Here is a 20,599-nt window from a genome sequence, read left to right as displayed (position 1 = left end):
TTCAATCTATTGTGCAGAACTATTGAATAATAATGTGAGAATTTTTTTTATAATATTATATATAGGTTGTTAGATCAAAGATAAACTCAAGATGGAGTGGTCATCGTTTTTATATGTACCAGTGAAACAAGACCCCTCGATGACATCGGTTCACTGTCAAAAGTTTTCATTGAACTGCAACTTTTCGTTCAATTTGAATGTTGCTATGCACTACTTGAATTTGTCTATCTTGCCAATATTTACTAGAATATAGTCGGAGTATTGACATTTCACATTACGTTATATATCAAATCATGCTCACAAAATATTCACACATAAAATTGAATATGACTTGAATATTCTACATCAATCAGTAGGTATTTGAAGTCTGAGGAAAGCTATGGCTGTAGTATGTTCACTGGAAGATAAATTGAGAAACTAAGTGGAACATCTTTCTAGACATACAATTTCATGTTGAAAATTATTGTTTGAATTATATTTCATTCTTTTATTTTCAAATTTTAAAATCATCAAAACACAAACTTTAACTTTAATGACATCTCTTTTACTTCTTCAGATTACTGCTTTTTCATTAAACCGTTCATGCTCAATAGGCACGTTATCCCGTTCTATATAATTTTGATTCTAGCACAGGTGAATTGTTTCCCGTCCGCACTTCGCGTTCGTCATCTTTTGAAAAAATAGAGGATAATGGCATAAGTGGGTTAGAATCTGCACACGAGAAATTACTTACACATCAGTTTTTGTAGGAGTCGCAATCGAGAAAATGTAACCTGGGGATTTTATTACAGGCGTCTAAGAGCCTGAACAGTTGGTGTAGTCTTAGATGAATCTGTTGCAATCTATCGCCTAGTTCAAGAGGACATTACAATTAGGAGAGCAATATGATGATAGTTTATGCACATAAAGCACCGTTTCACTCAACGCTGTTGTAGATTTACGAATATCTGACAAGTTTATGATTTCAGTGCAGGAGTAACAAAGTGAAAAGTTGTCGTTCAAAAACAAACGATGTCTCAACTCATATTCTATTAACTACAAACTTAATTCACCAAGCCGTTCGATTTTAGACAAACCCTTAGATTATAGAAAGTCAAACCGACGAGCAAAGAGAGATAACAAAACACTGAAACTGATTTTCACCTCCAAAGTTATTATTATTTATAAATACCAAATAAGTTCTCCATAGATACCATCGTTACCATTGAACTTTATGGGTTGGGGGGTCAAGCGATGGATATTTATGAACGGTTCACCGGTTCACGATCTATGACCAAAAATTTTTCAATGGCTTGTATGGTACTTAGTAATCTTGAGTTTATCTTTGGTTAGATATCGTAACAATTAGAAATCCTGAAATGTGCCATACATTTTATTCTGCAAAACAATACAGTGTATGGTATACAGTTGAGCATAAGGCACACTGACTAGGCCTTGCCGTTTCATTATTTTATAGACGTATTTTTCTGAATTGTGAATTTTACAATCAATTGAATGGTAATTCAATTGTTTACTTAATTTACTGAATGTTGTTTATTACTTAAAAACGTGCTTAATCCACCTTATATTTATCAATCCGCATGTATTTTTGCATGAATATTCTCATTACTGATTACCCTGTAATGTCGAAACTGCAAATCGGATCGAATTTGAATTCAAACGTGTGGAAAACATACCATGATATGTCGTAGTAAGGTCTGAGGACAGATAATCGCGTGTTGAGTTTTAAATCAACCACGTGGCTCGATCAATTCCTTTTGTGCATCGTATTTCTCTTGTACTCTCTCATATATGAGCAAACTGTACCGGGTTGTCAGCATACATTTTATTATTTTGATGAGAAGTGTTATCACATTAATCTATCGTATGGGTTGGACATTACATGGATTCCAATGAACAATGAAAAAATATTCAACTTTCACAAAGATTGAATGTCTGTGTGTTTGGCAGCCTTGTCGAGCCAATTTTACTTCTCTCTCAAGTAGAGGTATGCATTTCCAAACGTTCCAATTTTCAGCAGTTCTTCAGTCAGAAAAAATACAACACGACCGCTAAACTCAATGAATCATTCTGAAAATTTCACAGAATATTCAGGTGAGGTTTTTCTATATTCTGCGCCGTTTCCAAGAAAATTTAATTTGAAACGGGAAAATAGCAAAAAACCTACCACTTTACGGTACTGTCCTCAGCCCGTAAGTTCCACTTTAGAGTTTTTCGTCGTTATGTGCGGTTCCTCCAGAGCCGGTATTCAGGATTCAGCATAACCCAGAACGATTCGTTTGGCCAAAAGTTAATATGACGAATAAATTGCAATAGGTTTGAATCCAACATTGAAGCTTTTTGGGGTTGTCAGCAAGAGGTTTCATAGGATCTGAAAACCACCCATTTGACTCTTAGATGGTTCTTAGATTTCATTTGAATCTTAGATCGGTTCAGCCATCTACGAGAAAAAATAGATACATTATTTTAATTTCGTTTCACAAATTATCCTGTAGTTCCGGCACAAGAAGTCGGATTCAAACGTAATTCTGGTACCTTGTTGGGGAACATACGACTTTCAAATGAATCTAAGTTTGTAGAAAACGGGTGAGCAATATACGAGAAAATTGAGTGAAATTATTTATCACACACTCGTGTACTGATCCCGACGAACTGATTCGAATGGTATATGGGTGTTATGTTCTTCCAGCATTTATTGCTGTGAGTAGCTGAAATCAATATAATTATGGAATTACTTTCAACTTGAAAATGCTGCCATCATATGATTTACAAATGTCATATTCGAACGTTGCCAAAAAACGAACCGTGCTAAAATTGGTTCGTGACAAAATGTCATGAAAAAGGATGCCGTACACAGTCTTTTTGGTACTTAGAAACAATCGTATGTAACAGTATAAAAAATCGTGTTTCACGTAGCTCCCAAGCATTTCTTTGTCATACAGCGCTCAAAACTCCTACTACTGAAATAAGGCGAAAAGTCGCTTACACAAAAATATCGATATCTCCTTTGAAAATGGACGGATTTTAACAATCTATGGCTTGTTGGATAGCTATTACCGTGCGGAATCTAAGTCTGGAAACATATTGTGTTTTCAAGGTCAATTGTGACAGTTATTTATTTTAAAATTAGACATGATAAATTCGTATATCTCAAACAGTAAAAATCCGATCTTAAAATCATTCAATAGCGTCCAGGGTGACGGGTAGACCTTTCATTTACGACTAGTATGATCAAAATCGGTTCAATCATCCCTCAGATATCGACCTCTTTGTTGAAAACACACACACACACACAGACATTTGCTTAGATCGTCGAGTTGAATCGATTGGTATAAGACACTCGGCCCTCCGGGTCTCGGAAAATTTTTCCGAAGTTTGAGCGAATTCTGTACCATTTTTTTATATTTATAAAGAAAAAGTAAAAAAGGTAAAAAGTTGATGAATTTTTTGAAAGTTGATTTATTTTTGGCATAGAATTTATACCTCTAGTGAAATTACGAGTTCTACGGATCACATATTCGCGATAAGACAAGTACTCCAGAAGTGTCGTGAATACAACGTACCCACGCATCACCTATTCATTGACTTCAAAGCGACATACGACACAATCGATCGAGAACAGCTATGGCAGATCATGCACAAATACGGTTTTCCGGATAAACTAACGCGATTGGCCAGGCGCGTACCCAGAAAAAAATTTCGGGGGTGTTTCAGAACATGTTGATCAATTTCCATACAAATGGAACTTTTTATATAATTATTTGAAATTTTTTTATTGTGGAGTCGTTTGTTGAAAATTATTCATTTTATTTTTTACTTATTTGAAAAAAAGAGTTTACATAATATCATACTTTTTTGAGTTTCGGAGGGGGTTTGAACCCCTAAAACACCCCCCTGTATACGCGCCTGCGATTGGCCAAAGCAACGATGGATAGAGTGATGTGCTACGTCCGAGTATCTGGGACGCTCTCGAGTCCCTTCGAATCTCGGAGAGGGCTAACGCAAGGTGATGGACTTTCTTGTATCTTGTTCAATATTGCCTTGGAAGGTGTGATTCGAGGAGCGAGGAACGACACGAGTGGCACGATCTTCCGAATGTCCGTACAACTTTTTGGTTTCGCTGACGATATTGATATTGTGACACGTAACCTTGAGAAGATGACGGAAACCTACATCGGACTGATAGCTGAAGCTAGGCGTATCGGACTGGTCATAAATGCTTCGAAAACAAAATACATGAGAGGAAGAGGCTCTAGAGAAGAAACACTACTATTGAGATGGTTGACGAGTTTGTGTATTTGGGCTCACTGGTGACCGCCGACAATGACACCAGCAGAAAAATACAGACGTATTTTGGCAGGGAATCGTGCGTACTTTGGACTCAGAAAAACCCTTCGATCGAGAAAAATACGCCACCGCACGGAATTGACCATCTACAAAACGCTCATTAGACCGGTTGTTTTTTTTTTTTTTTTTTTTGTTTCAATTATAGAGGCTTTAACATTAATGTCATTCACCTCTTCGGGCCAGAAAAACTTTCTGGCCCTATGTGCGGGGTTGGGAATCGAACCCAGGCGGGCTGCGTGAAAGGCATTGACTTACCCATCACGCTATACCCGTCCCCAGACCGGTTGTTCTCTATGGCCACGAGACCTGGACTATGTTGGCAGAAGGACCATCGCGCTCTCAGTGTTTTTGAAAGAAAGGTGCTGAGAACCATTTATGGCGGAGTGCAGATGGAAGACGGAACGTGGAGACGGCGTGCACTCCATTAAGTTTAAAATAGCATTTATAAATAAAAAATTTGGATAAACTAGAGCTGTGTAGTCGGCAAATAACCGCGGAGTCCCTGTGAGTTGCAGGTTGCCTATATCATTAATATTTAAAAGAAATAATAGTGGTCCTATATTGCTACCCTGTGGAACTCCAAAGTTTATTGCAGCAAGATTGCTACAGTCGCCCTCGATGAACACGAATTGTTTTTGTTTATCAAGTATCTGCTGATAATAGAGTTCGCGATGCCCCGGACGCCGTAGCGCTGAAGTTTATCCAAGAGAATACTGTGATCCAAAGTGTCAAAGGCTTTTTTGATATCTAAGAATACTAATTCTATGATAGCGGTATGTGCGCTAGAACCTTGTCTAAAGCCGAGGTCAGAGGGTTACAAATCATATCAGTTATTTTGTGGAAATTATGAATGTTCAAATCCGTTACAAGGGTTAGATTCTTGCGGTAAACGAGTTACGATGCGTTACTTTTGAGGATGTTATAGGTGTTACGAAGTAAGTTATGAACGTTACGAAGCGATACATGCGTTATTTTTTAGTAAGTTATAAGATTTACGGAGCTTTACAAAACGTTACTTTTTTGTAAAAAAAAGGTGTTACGGAGCGTTACATGAGTTACTTATTTTTCAAGTTATAGGCGTTACGAAGCGTTCTATCTGTTACTTTTTGCTAGTAATAGGCGTTACGAAGCGTTACGTTTTAGTATGCTATAGGCGTTACGAAGCGTTACATGCATTACATTTTTGTGAATCAGAGGCGTTACAAAACGTTACATGCGTTCCTTTTTTGTGAGCCATAGGCGGTTCGAAGCGTTACTTCCTTGTGATTCATAGGCGTTCCTTTTTTGTGAGTTATAAGCGTTACGAAGTGTTACTTGCATTACTTTTTTGTCAATCGTAGGCGTTACGAAGCGTTACATGCGTTACTTTTAAGTGAGTTATAAGTGTTATGAAGCGTTACATGCGTTACTTTTTAGTAAGTTATGGGTGTTATGAAGCGATACATGCGTTACTTTTTCGTGCGTTAAATTTTTGTGAATCAGAGGCGTTACGAAGAGTTACTTTTTTGTGAGTGAAAGATGTTACGGAGCGTTACTTTTTTGTGAGTTATGACGTTACGAGGTGTTACAATCGTTATTCGTTTGTATGTTACGAGCGTTACATGCGTTAGTTTTAGGCTCTACGAAGCGTTTCATGTGTTACTTTTTTGTGAGCTATAGGAGTTACTAAGCGTTACGATGCGTTATTTTTTAGTAAGTTTTAGGTTTTGCGAAGTGTTACCTTTTGTAGGTTACCGGCATTGCAAAACGTTACTACCCTGGCTCCTCCCGAAATCAGAAACAGCAACGAAGAAAAAAAAGTTTGAGAAGTATTATGGGGCTGTTCATCCTGTAGATTACACCGTGAGTAATATTATAACCAAAACTCCACTACCGAGATAAAGCACGCAGCGGCAGGTCCTACAAAGCAGAATAAAGTCAAAACCACATAATATGGAGGATGAAACCGGGGTAAAATGAAATTGTTCTGAACGACCGGAAAGAGAAAGTGCGCGAGCATGCCTTTGTTAAGCAAGATGTGTGTGTGTGTGTGTGTGTGTGTGTGTGTGTGTGTGTGTGTGTACTTTTCGAAGATATTTTTACCGCGCATGTTTCTCGGAGAGTCCTCATGCAAAATTCGTGGGTAATCGGACATGGGTAAGGGGTGCTGTCCAGCGGTTAAAGTTTGAAAATTTTCGATCTTGAAAAAGCACCAGGAGTACTTAAAATTTCCGAAATCGAATTTTTTTTGATGCCGAAAATCTTTAAATTGCATGAAACGTAAAGATTTAGTATTATCTCGAAAAATCTGGAAAACACCCAAGTCCCAGAAAATCGATTCAAAAAAAAAATTAGATTGAATCTGGAAGTTTCATGCAATTCTAAGACTTTTGGCATCAAAAATATTATTTCGGAAATTGTTGTTGTTTTCTCATTGTTGTGAATAGCAAGATGGGCCGTCCTGACGAGTGTTGCAATCCATTACGCAAAAATCGTCACAAGTGTGTACGAAAGCAACTCTTCAAAATTACGCCGCTATGGAACATCAAAGGGTGTAGCCGGATTTGCATATAAAACTGCCCCCAAACAGAACAAAATATGGATATACGCTGTTTGATAGGGTTTATAATGGAGTTGATTTTCTTCTTATTTTCATTTTAAAAAAAATTTGCTTTAGCAAAAAAATTGGAAAAAAATCAGGAATGTTTTAGAAATTATGGGAAACCTTTCTGATTTTTTTCAGAATTTTTGAAAATGTATTTCATGTGAAAAAAAATGTTCAAAATTTTCGATTTTTTTTATTCGCGCTTACATTTTTGGTACCACTCTAGAATTTACATCAAAAATAAATTCTTTATGAGTACATTACGCTAATTTTTTTTTCAGATTTTTTAAAAATGTGGACGGGTATAATATCAGACTTTAAAAAAATAAATCATTCGGAAAAGCATGGGTCTCCATCAAATTGTCATCATCCGATGGAGACGCATGGTATTTAGTTCTAAAATCATATATCACATGCCCTTAGAACTAAATACCATGCGTTTACATCTTCAACTTGAGCTCAGAGCTTGAGTATTGACGTAATAAATAATGATAAAAGAATTTTATTCCTCATGTTATTTACACACACCCGCACGCCTTGGTCGATTTACCAAGCAATGATGTAGGGAATGCATCAAAGAACATGTGTGCCAACGGACGGTTGTAATTCGTTTCTAACTTCAACATTTTGGTCTGGAGGTTTCGAGGTTAGCTATTAGCAGTCCTAAGAAATACTATAAACCAGACAGAAATCAAGTCGAAGCGCCTGCAGCAAGTCCCGAAGACCCTAAAAGAACGTATTAATTCGCATCGTCGATTTTTTATACAAACAACATGTTCTTTTAAACTTAATATTTTCAGTTTTTTGCTATTTCCTGGAGAGGACCCCTTTATTAAACAGTTTCGGAATATCGTATAGTTTTATTGCTTTCATCGAAATATGTATTAACTAAGAATGAATGAGAAACTAAGCTATGTGTAAAAATTGAATTTCAAACGCTTTCGCAAATATAGTTCATCGAATTTACTTGCACTTAGTAGTCTTTTTCTGGTGTTTCGTGGAGTACTTTTCTCACGTATCAGCTCAAGCCCGTTGATTATGCATCTAGAAGTCGTCTCCATACAACTCAGACTATGACCACTCTTTGCCTCCATTTGATCGATCCACCTTGCTCGCTATGCTTCTCTTTTTCTTGAGCCTTCTGAATTACATTCAAGAACCATTTTCAAATGTTTGCCGTCCGTTATCCTGATGACATGCCCAGTCGATCGTAGCTGTCCAATTTCAGCTGTACGTATGATAGGTGGATCTCTTAGGAGCTGTCGAAACCCGTGGTTTATACGCCGTTGATCAATTTCTTATGGTGACGTATTACTTTTCTTGTATCCTTATCCGCGGTCATAAATGAATGAATACACGAATTCATGAACTTCCACGATATCGTCGCCACGCACCATTATTCGAGTGGGAAGGTGTTTTATTTTATTCCTCTCATACATTTTATTTCGACGGATTTACTGTCAGTCCGAGTTAAGTTTGATTAATCCGTTTTTATGAGCTTAACCCGTTGACATGTGATACGAACATTTTACCTTAAAACTGATAGTTTTGCCTTTCTCATATAGAAAGGCTATGCAATCACTGTGAAAATCGAATTTTTAACCAATGCCCGGAGGGCCGAATGTCATATACCATTCGACTCAGCTCGACGAACTGAGCAAATGTCTGTTTGTGTGTCCGTCCGTCCGTGTGTGTGTATGTAACAAAAATATGTACTCACTTTTCACAAACAAAGATTCAAATGAAAGGTCTTATGGTCCCATAGCCTGCTATTGAATTTCATTCCGATCCGACTTCCGGTTCCGGAGATATAGGATGATATGTACCAATGAAAAAAATATGCACTCACTTTTTTCAGAGATGGCTGAACCGATTTTCACAAACTAAGATTCAAATAACAGGTATTATGGTCCCAATAATAATAATAATAATAATAATAATAATAATAATAATCCTACTGCATGTTTTATGCTGCTGATTCATGCTGTTTAGCTTGACGTACATAGACATGCAGAAGTAACAGAAACGCAGGTTCGTTTCGTTTGATAGATTTCGTTTAATTGGTTCAATCGAAATAGAGCATGAGATAGTAAGTATAGGTTTAACTACGTTCAAAACTGTTCCAATTTGCAGGTCATATTTGTTGGTAGCAAACGAACCAACTTCGGCTATTCTGAATCCTGGTTTCGGAAGAATTGGAAATAGTGATTAACAACTGCAAAGAGGATCTTACTCACTTTTCTTGGAGATGGCCAAATCGATTTTCACAAACTTATAGGTTCAAAGGAAAAGTCTTACAGTTTCATACGTAATTCCCTAATTTGTTGTGGATACTACTTTCGGTTCCTTAACTACAGGTTAAACAGGATTTGTAGAGTTTGTGAGATTAGGTCCGAACAAATTTTCCTATTTCTATTCAATACTGATGTAATGATGTAATGATGTAATGAGTAATATGAGAAAAGCATCATTACACCACTAGATGGATTAAAATAGGTTTTTTAGATTTCGCTTGGTTTCAAATTATCCTTGATTTAATGCTTGGTATCTAAAAAACTGTTTTTCTGCAAAAGAACTATAATTTAATTGTCCTTTAGAATTTTGACTAAATATAGCTATCGTAAAATGACTTATCAGTTCATGAATAAAAACTTGAAACCATACATTAAAACCTAAATATTTGTGAATTCATTAGTTCTGATTCATATTTCTCTCACCGATCGTCCCTTATGAAAATTCTTTCTTAAGCCCTGAGCTCAAGTTGTAGATGGAAACGCATGGTACTTAGTTCTAAGGGCATGTGATATATGATTTTAGAACTAAATACCATGCGTCTCCATCGGATGATGACAATTTGATGGAGACGCATGTTTTTCCGAATGATTTATATTATACCCGTCCATATTTTTTAAAAATCTGAAAAAATACAGCGTAATGTACTCATAAATGATTTAGTTTTGATGTAAAATCTAGATTGGTACCAAAATTGTAAGTGCGATTAAAAAAAATTAGAAAATTTTGAACATTTTTGTTCACATGAAATACATTTCGAAAAATTCTGAAAAAACAGAAAGGTCTCCCATAAATCCTTAAACATTCCTGATTTTTAAAAAAAATTTTTCTAAAGAGGTTTTTGAAAAATTTAAATAAATTAGATGAACCACCCTAACTCCACTAATATGGCAGTTAAAGGGTTAAAATTTTGGGAAAATCATCTCCAATAAAAATCCTTTCAAACAGCGTAAATCAGTTTTTGTGCTGTTTCGGGGCAGTTTTTAAATGAAAACCAGACTACACATTTTGTATGACTAACTACTAATATGCCCAGTAATTTTAGAAGGTGTTTTCCGTTTTTCCACGAATCGACTGTGCTATTCTATGTAGTGAATTGTCGTCATTTAAAGTAGGAATGAAAATGATCTCAGAATATATGGCATCATCACAGGTCTTGTGGATTGTTGTACTATACAAATATTTAGAAGGTTTTAGACATGTGTTACAGAAATAACATGATAGTCAACGTAAAGAAACGTAATGATATTACCCAAGGATGGCTTTTATCGTATCAAAGAACGCTCACTGGCAACTCTTCAACGATTGAATCAGTGTCATCAAAGAGAGACGGATATCATCGTAACAACAAAAACCCGGCATGGCTGCATTTACCATAGAATCGACACCAGTGTGAGGGCGAATTTCTCTCGATGACATGTGGGAATCCTCTCTGAAGCAACAAACGGTCGCTTATTCTCGTTTCGCGATCCGATTCTATACAGGCAGTTGATAATTGCGATAGAATCATTTTACTATTGCCGCTTATTCTAACTATGCGCATATAACCTTTGTATAAGCTGTGTCTATGAAAATGTCTGTGGATGCTCCACACAAGGGTTTTGAAATATTGCAACCTAGTATGAGAATCATCAAGTTGAATCATCGATTCGATTTTCTGCGATAATTGTCAACATGCGATTCTCTCTTGGGAAATTCCACACAACAACGATCATTATCAGACTGTAAATTTTTCTTAAGGACGTGAAATACTCAGAGTATGAAGTGGAGCGAAGCAGAGATGGCATTTCACCAGAGTGATACACGCTAGAGTCAGATTTTTGCCACACCGAGGATGAGAAAAACGAAGCACCGCACAAAGAGGAAAGCGCACTTCTTCTCAGTGTCGAATAGACAGCATTTGAGTGTGTGCTTGTGGTTAAAGCAGCTGGCGCGAGTGAAACACATTCTCTTCGCATGAATCGCTCACACGCGCTCTCGTCTAAATACACCCAAGTGACCACTGGCGCGTGATGGTGAGCGAACACTTCTGTGAACTTCAATTAATAGAGAGTAGATCTGGCCTTGCTATGAAAAATTTGCAAGGAAAACCGAAAATTTTACGATAAATTGTTTTATTTGCTGCTTTTGCGTGTCCACGCTTCATCTACGAAAACCATACAGCAGAGTGCTCACCGGCGTGTACACCTCTGTGAAAGTATCTGCATCCACCTCAGAGAATTTATTAGCCAATGCTCTAGCACTTTGGTGCGATTCAGTGGAAGAGGTAAAAGGAAATAAACAAACGGACTCATGATGCGTGTACACTTTACACAACAGTGGTGTATAAATGTGAAAGAGAAGAGCTCTCGTTGAAGTTATCAGTGCGAGGGGAGAAATTTTGCTTGCTCTTCGTCACACAGAGGAGATAGACATCTCTGGAGCGAAGAAATGTAGAACAATTCTCTCACGGTTCATGCATTGAGAGACTCGAGTTCTTGTAGCATCTTCTACCGGATTGAAAATGTTGTATACAATATAGATAGCAATATAGAAGCTTCTGTCAAATTTTCGGCAATCACCAACACTGCTATTACCCTTCTCTTGGACACAGTCACAAATTTTATTCGAATACTCCATAATGACAGTTCTAGTGGAAAAGTTTGAAGTATCTGTAAAAACGCCGGTAAAAGCTACACCGAAAATTGAGTACATAAATAATCTTCAGTAACATGATTTTTGAATTTGATCGCCCCTCCCGAAATGAAATCCTGGGTACGGGTTCGCGTTTTGACTCTTCGGTTCTGTTGCAGCGTCCGCATGGTCTTAAAGGAAGAAGGTAATGGAGAATGACCCAGACGCATGAATCACAAGCTGTGCCAAGTATACAAGCATATTGGAAGGCTTATAGGATGCGTCACTGTACAGTTGCCTGGACATGTAGCAAGAATGCCGGAACAAAAGACGCTCAGTCGAAAAACTGGAAAAGATCGTCGCCTACAGGGCAGACTTCGTGTTCGCAGGACACAACGACCGGAGTTCCTCTGTAATCGGAGAACGGTTGCCTGTGGTGGAGTATCTTGGAAATCGACAATTCATTCTGTAAATTTTTCGGACCCGGGATGTACCTCATTGAAGCAAAGTTCGTAAGTAATGAACAGATAGAAACAGAAACTGTCGCCGCTGACAGAGAAAAGCTTTTGCACTAATCCCCTGTCAAAACATTACCAAAACCGACCACTAAGGGATCGTCCAGATATTGAGTGACTCGAACTTCACATTTCTAAATCTTGTGCCTTCTATCATGAAAATTAAGAAGAGACAATGGTCTACAAACTGCCGTCGGTTTAATTTCACGGTTGACCATTATCACGTCACAATTCTAAACGACATCGTTGCCTTTCCCCTCAACGCACATGATAGGTTATTCGAATGACCATTGTCATCTTGGCTTGAAAAAAGCTGAAGCTGGTTTTCACGTTTCACAAATAAAACATATTCACGCTTCGTCGGATGGCATTGGTCTTGACCCGTGTGTTTTAAATGTGTTGTTTTTTTTGGTCTTCAATTTCTGTGGCCACAGTTCACCGTGCTCTGTGCGCGGACGACAGTCGCGAAATGAATCCGGTTTACGAGCATTTACATGTAAGTAAATACCAAAACAATAAAAAAAAGCCGAAAGCACACGATCACAACTTTCATGAGATTTTTTGAAGGATGTTGACGCCACTGAAGGCAGGAACCGGCTTACGATCAGCGAAACAGTTCGTTTCTTAGTCTCACCGCACGTACGGCCCGACACACAACAAGGCAGTTTATGGCGATTAATTAAAATGAAAAAAAAAATGTTTTGTATCTCATTCTAGGATCCGCCGGCTGCTAGGCGCTAATTATTTATTTGTGCACTACTTCAGAAAACTGCAATTAAAGACGGTGGCCTTACTAGTGCTGCTCTTGGACGGTCGGTTGAAGGCCTCTTTCCTGTGCGGGTTGCAAGCGGATGGAGCGAAACTATTTCGCCGCTACTGTTGCTGTCCTATAGGTGGTGGTGATGGCGGCGAATGTTCAGTAGTGCACAGGTGACAAGATAATAAAACATAATACAAAAAAAATAGTCAAGTGGTTGTGATTGTCGGATGGTTTTTGTCCTAGGTCGGCGATGGTGCGGCGTGAGTTCAAAGTTGCTGTACGGTGATGTACTTGACTGATGCCACCTGAATTTAGAAAGGAATGTTATTGACAGTTCCTTACCTCGATTGATCACGGCGCTGGACGGCGAGAGATGATGAGCATTTGCATTGTTTCTGCTAGTTTAATTTATTGATTAAATTCTTTTTCTTACTTTTGGTCGTACGCAGTTAAAACACTCGAACCTATCTGCCACTCGTGATCGGTGTCACTTACAGAACTAATAAATTCCATCGTGGGATATGTAAGCTAGATTTTTACGACCTGGGTAATTAATTGAGTGATTAATTGGACTCATTACATTGGCTTTGTTTTACATTCTCACTCCGCTGTTGTTGCCTTGTCTTCTTTGCTTGTACGTTGATTTCCTCTGCTGTTTCAAGTCAGGTGACTAATTATGGTAACAAAATTGTCTTAATGTACTGTTTACTTAAGCAAAATAGCGCTTGTTGAAAGTGACGGCTTCTTTGTCCTTGTTACAATTGCAATGTGCAAACTTTTATCGTCGCCCGTAAATCAACGATACTTTGTTAAACCAAATCGGATTGTATTTATTTTTTGTTGTTTAGTAACAGTTGAGGAAAAAATATGACAAAAGGCTTCTTATGGAATCGATTGTGCACGTATCTCCAAATTCTTACCTTGCCGTCTATTTCAATCATAAATCTAGAGCTTTTGTAATTGTTACAAATATCCGACATACCAGTTATTAACGCGAGATTTTGCTGTGAATACGACTTACTTTACAAAATTTACCCTCTGAGAGAGCGATAAGTTTTTGATCGTGAATATCTCTTGTAGTATCTAACGTATCAACATAATGTTTGCTACACGGAGAACCCTCCGATCATAAAATTGCGATATCGCAGTTTTTAATTTCTGCGATAGTCGATTCAACTAATATGTTTTATTATTCAACCAATATGGTTTTTGATTAGCATATATTCAAGTAGTTGAAAAATGTGTTGTTTTGAATGCTGTCAAATGCCGGAGACAGCTGAAAGCAAAACAATAATCGCAACAATTTTTTTAGTTGAAATCTGTTCGCGTCGCTTCAAAATGTCAATGCAAACAACATCGATGGTTGAAGCGTTTGGGAAATTGTGTTCATTCGACTTGAAGAAATTTATGATTCCATAACAAGTGTTTATCGAATAGCTGTTTTGTGATAAAGTTAACCTTGTTTCAGATGAAAAAGATTTGGTGATAAATTAGAAAACGTTTACTGCTTTGGTGTTACAAAAATCAAACAATTCACACACATTTGTACTCCTATACAGAGATATTGAAATTGAAAAAATTGCTAATAACGAAATGTCCTCAATCAAATGTATATGCGCTCGTCTAAACTCAATCGTTTTCGTTAAATCCAAGTTAATGAATGATCATCTCGTAATATTTCAAGTATGCGCAAACATTTTATGCTTCAAGTGATTGGTTTAATGTTAAAAGAAAAATGTCCATCTTCTTTCATGATTTATAAAAAACCTTTTTTAATCCACCTAGTGGTGTAATGATGCCTTTCTCATATTAGTTATGTTTTTTATCACTAGAAGATTCTGTCAAATTTTTCTTTTTCAAGCTTGAATAAAATCAAATAATTTCGTTGATATAAACTACCATCACCTTTTCAATTTGTAAACAGTTATGTCAAGTCAATATAGATTTAAATGTGGCAACCCTGCATGCTATACCAAATTGAACAAAGCAGGCTAGGTGGGTGCGTTTTCTTCTTCTTTCGTACCAGCACGTACCGATGCGCACCGATCTTGCATCATTTTGTATGACAGTTTGAAAGTTTTGAAACTCATTGCCCTATAATTTTGGAACTGGAAGTCGGATCCTGATGAAATTGCATAGTGTCTTTAAAAACACTGAGAGCTTTAATTTGAATCATGATTTGTGAAAATCGGGTTAACCGTTGCTGAGAAATCAAATTAAGTTCCGTTTTTGAAGCTTTTCTTCACTATTACCGGTGCGTTCAAAAGCGGAAATCGGGCACTCGTAGTCCCATAGTTATTTGCATCTCAGTTTGTAAAAATCAGTTAAGAAATTTCCGAGAAAATTGAATGTACATTTTAACATAGATTCGCACATATTGCTTTGTAACTCCGGAACCGGAAGCCGGATCGAGATAAGACTGAGTAGCGATCCATGGAACCATAAGACCTTTAGTTTGAATTTAAGTTTGTGAAAATCGGTCCCGCAATTTCTGAGAAAAGTTTGTGACATTTTTTTGTGCATATCACCCTGTAATTTCTGAAATCGCTGAGGGGTGTAAACATTAGTGTTAACAGTATTCCTACAGTAATAAGGCTAAGGGTAACACGTGTCAATGAGATTTTCAAAATCATGAAAAATTGTCAATTTTGTATTTTTGGAAAATGTTCCTCTAACACTGTTTATCACCAGAGTTGGGAAAAATACGGGTTTCGTTACGGCACGGCTTATGTAGTTTCAGCATATGTTAACATTTGATGCATCCCGCGTTCGAATTCATAACCAATTATTTGATTCACAATAAAAAGAATGTTAGATTAAGAGAAATTTATGCTAGATGAAAATTTCCTGAAAATAATAACTTTGAATCGTAATCACATTGATATTGCAGCATTCACTTCGCAATAGCAATACCCAATGCGAAATTAGCAAAAAAAATATTTCACGCCACGCATAGCGACAAAAGAATGTTTTACTTCCAGCTGTTTGATGCTGATGATGATGTTCAATGAACATGCACTAGCAATAAAACGCTTGACATGAATTTAATTCATAGATGTAACAGGAGTGAAGGATTTAAAACACACAGCACGCTCTGCGTTTGAATGGCGCGTTTGAATTGCTGTAGCAAAACCTGCACTCCTGTTACTTCTGTGTATAATATTCAAATAATAAATTAAATTAATTAGCTGCATAACATGCTTTGTGATTGTTATTATTAATTATTATAAATCACGGCATATATGTTATTAGCTGGTTTGAAATTCTTTCAGTCATCTTTCTAGTACAGAGGCTATGAATACTATGCTATACTATGAAAAAATTTTCAATACGGTTGAAAACTCGTGTTTTCAAAATCAAGCTACGGTATCGGTTATCGTTTTCATTACCTCGTGTACGAAAACGCTTTCCTTAACTTTATCAACACATGTACGTACCGGTGTGAATTATAATCCACCTCTGCTTACCACCTATCATTAGATTCCTAAAAGTTAGAAAATTCCAATTTCCAGCGATTGATGCTCCTAAGCTCATATAAAATGACTAATATTAACTTTAGATCAACCGTTTGAGGGTTCTTCCAATACCCATATTAGGCAAATTTATTGATTTCGCTAATTTACTCGCCCCTCCGTGCACGTTTGCTGCTTAAAAACGTTTTTTTACATTAATAATTACCGATCGAATCAGTAGTATTTTTTTTAGAATTTAGATCTTCACTGATCTCGACTTGACATAATCATGATTATACAAAAATCAAAATCACTTAGAGATCAGATCAGTTCTGATTTCGTAACGCTGATTTATTCCTTGGTTAAGATCACTTGTGATGAAATCAGTAGTGATTTTTTATGTACGAGATCAGTGATCTTAAGATCAGCACTGATCGGTGGTTTTCCCAGCCCTGTTAATAACTAATGATATTACATGTCAATATAAAATACTGTTTATATTGGAACATCGATAATTATTTCATGTATCTCAACATACCGAACTTTTTTTCAAATAAATCATGACGTATATCAGTATGTATATTTTGATTATTACCGTAAATTAATAACATTTTTCGAGTTGATTCAATTAATTGCAATTTATAAAACAACTGAAACCGATTTATTTTTCAACTTACAAAATTTTGTTTTCATAACAACACCAGTTATTTCAACTAAAATATTTGTTGAAATTGAAAGGTATGTGTCCTTACTAATTGACAGCATTTTTTTCAACCAACTAAATTAGTTGTTTCAACCATCGTTCCTGCTAATCGAAAAACAAAAATGATAGTTTACTTAAAACAACACTCGATTAGTTGTACCAAATTTTAACCAATCGAATTCATAAAATCAACTAATATTCTGGTTGAAATGGGATCGCGGGTGGTTCCGTGTACATGCCATCGGAAATATGATCATAATTTAATGATAAAATTTTCAGTTGTTTGACATAATCGCCAATAATGAAGTGTTTCAATAGTTTCAATGAAATACGTACCTGATTTGACCCATGTCAGCACCAGCCATTCAGAACGCGTTCTAAGGAAGAGAACAACATATCTACTGCTGTACAACTGCATCAGTATAATAAATGAACATTCAACTTTTTCCCATTATTTTCCGAGCAACGGTTGTCGAAACAAGACATCCGGGAGAGCAACATCGAAGACCTCACGCTTTCGGAATGAAGCGATCGTCAATTGTGCCGAAGAACAATAGAAGCCTGCCAGTGAAAGTTGTCAGTCGTCATGGGAGTGCTGCTCAGTCAAGTTGTCCGGCATTTGAGTCGGAATTCATTGTGAGTTCCAAATGCAGAATCCAACTAGAAATTACAATAAATTTCGGACAAGTTTATCGAGTGTACAGTCAAAGCATTTACTTTGCCTTTCTCACTGAATCGCTTTCTTTTAACGGGAGTAAGGATACAGAAAAAAAACCGTCTGCAATGGGAAGCAAGACGTTCTTGTGCATTTGATGCTAAAAATCTTAAAATTTCATGAAACGTTGAGATTTAGTGTTATCTCAAAAAAAAATTTTTTTTTTTAAATTGACTTTCTGGGATTTGAAAAAAATCGACTTTCTTTGGATATTTCTTCTAAGTCCCAGAAAGGCGATTTAAAAAAAAAAATTCGAGATGACACTAAATCTTGACGTTTCATTGAAAAATGATGCCTTCCAACGATTGAACTAAAGTTATGCACTGATAATTTTAATCTATTTATATAAGCTTGGGTGCATCAACTTCTGGGAATAGGAATTTTCTAATATTGTGGAATCTAATGATTGGGTGGTAAGCAGAGGTGGATTATAATTCACACCGGTACGGTTTTTTTTCCCTATTTAAAAAATGTTTAAATAATAAACGTGGCATTAACAACAATCTTACATATTCTGCCATTCGTTTCGTGAAAGAATGCGTGAAAATGCTCAAACAGGGAAAAAATAATTAAAAAAATCAAATCTGGAATTATTTCGTTACACTTTCGTGTTGTGGAATTTTTAAAATGCACCGTAAACAAATACGTAGTCCTACGTCAAATACACCGAAACCTCAATTTACGAACTAAACGGGGGTTCGTAAAAAAGTAGTTCGTAATAAAAGTTTACGTTATTTGGGATTTGATTCGCAAAAAAAAAATTTTGTGTAATGAATGTCGAAACCGCTCATCATATGGCTATTTTCGAAACGGATGTGAAGAGTAAGTGCAAGAAAATGAAGTTTGCGCTCGTTTCAAAATCCAAGATGGCGTCTTCCGGTTTATTGACATTGTTTAAAACTCCTTACAATATGGGTATTTTCGGAACAGGATTGATGAGTAGATGTCAGAAATCGATGTTTGAGGTGGCTCTGAAATCCAAGATGGTGACTTCCGGTTCCTGGATATTTCTTGAAAACCCTTACAATATGGGTATTTTCAGAACGGGATTGATGAGTAGATGTCCGAAAACGATATTTGAGCTGAATCTGAAATCCAAGATGGCGACTTCCGGTATCTTGATATTCCTTGAAAACCCTTACAATGTGGGTATTTTCGGAAAGAATTAGATTTCAAAACGATCACGAACATCTTTCTTCTTCGGTACCTACACACCAAATCTGTTGTGAAAATATCCATATTGTGAGTATTTCAAAGAATATCAATAGACCGGAAGTGATCATCTTGGATTCAGAACGATCACAAAGATCGTTTTTATGGCACCACATCAAATCCTTTTCGAAAATACCCATACTGTAAGGGTTTTCAAGGAATATCAAAAGACCGGAAGTCGCCATCTTGAAATTCCGGACCACCTCAAACATCATTTTCCGGAGTCAACTCTGTAAACCCGTTCCAAAAATACCCATATTGTAGTAGTTTCCATGGAATATCAATAAGCCGGATATCGCTTTCGATGTATGCCAAAACCTCTTTTTACGAAGTAGGTTCGTAAAAAAAGTTTACGTTATTTAGGACTTATTCCGTTAAAAAAGATTACGTTATTTGGGATTTAGTTCGTAAAAAGAGTTACGTAAAAAGCGGTTACGTATAAAAAGTGTTCGTAAACGGAGGTTTGGGTGTAAACTGTAAGCAATATTAACCAAATATTTATGACAGATGTCTAACCTATTGAAACATCAGTTGTTATTGTTCAATTTTCATAACAGCCAGAGCCATCTTTTGAAAACGGACCGAACTAATATGTACTCTCAATATTTTAAAACTTATTGCTCCGGTGTTGTCCGTTTGGTGTCGTCGACTTTCGGTAATTATATGGAAAAAGTACACACTTTCATTCAAAAGTTAATTATGCACAATTGTTATTGATTTAGTTTTAGAATATAGGAGCTATAACTCAATCTTCCATCTTTATACAGGAATACTGATCACTCTTATTCCATCCAAAGTACAGGGATATGGTAACGAGCCCAAAACTAAGCTCGACCAGATTCAAGTATAGTTGCATGATGTCATTTAAAACCGGTAAAGACAGCACGATTGCATTGCCAAAACCCAAATGCACAATTGAAGTACCATCCAACTATCCATTCAACCACCACCACCCGAGTCGAACGTTCGGCCGATAAATTTTCGTCGTCATCGAAATCAAGAACAATCATCATCGTCGACCTCTTCTGGTTTTTTTTTCTTCAACAATAAGCAACTTCCTGGATCAAGCGCCAATGGCATGTGAGTGCGCGGTGGAGTTTTTTTTGTCTGTTTACCGCCCCGAAAGATCGTAAGTTTCACGAAAGTTTGAAAAGGCAACAAAAAAAAACGGCCCGAGTCTTGAACACCAGAATCTCCCTCCACCTCGAGAACTGATGGAAGCTTTCAGTCGCGAACCGTCCGATCCCTACGGTCGGTCGGTCGGTCGATCGGACGGTCGGACGGTGTGACGGTCGGACGGTCGGTTGGTGGTGTTACGAAAGAGCAATACAGAGGCTTCGACGAAGTTAGAGAGTGCTTTTTACAGACGATTTGAACAGTTGTGTTGCTGTTGCTTTTTTTTTACG

The sequence above is a fragment of the Malaya genurostris genome, chromosome 3 (genome assembly GCF_030247185.1).
Source record: "Malaya genurostris strain Urasoe2022 chromosome 3, Malgen_1.1, whole genome shotgun sequence".
NCBI classification, from domain to species: Eukaryota; Metazoa; Arthropoda; class Insecta; order Diptera; family Culicidae; genus Malaya; species Malaya genurostris.
Note: the sequence above shows the minus strand (reverse complement) of the source record.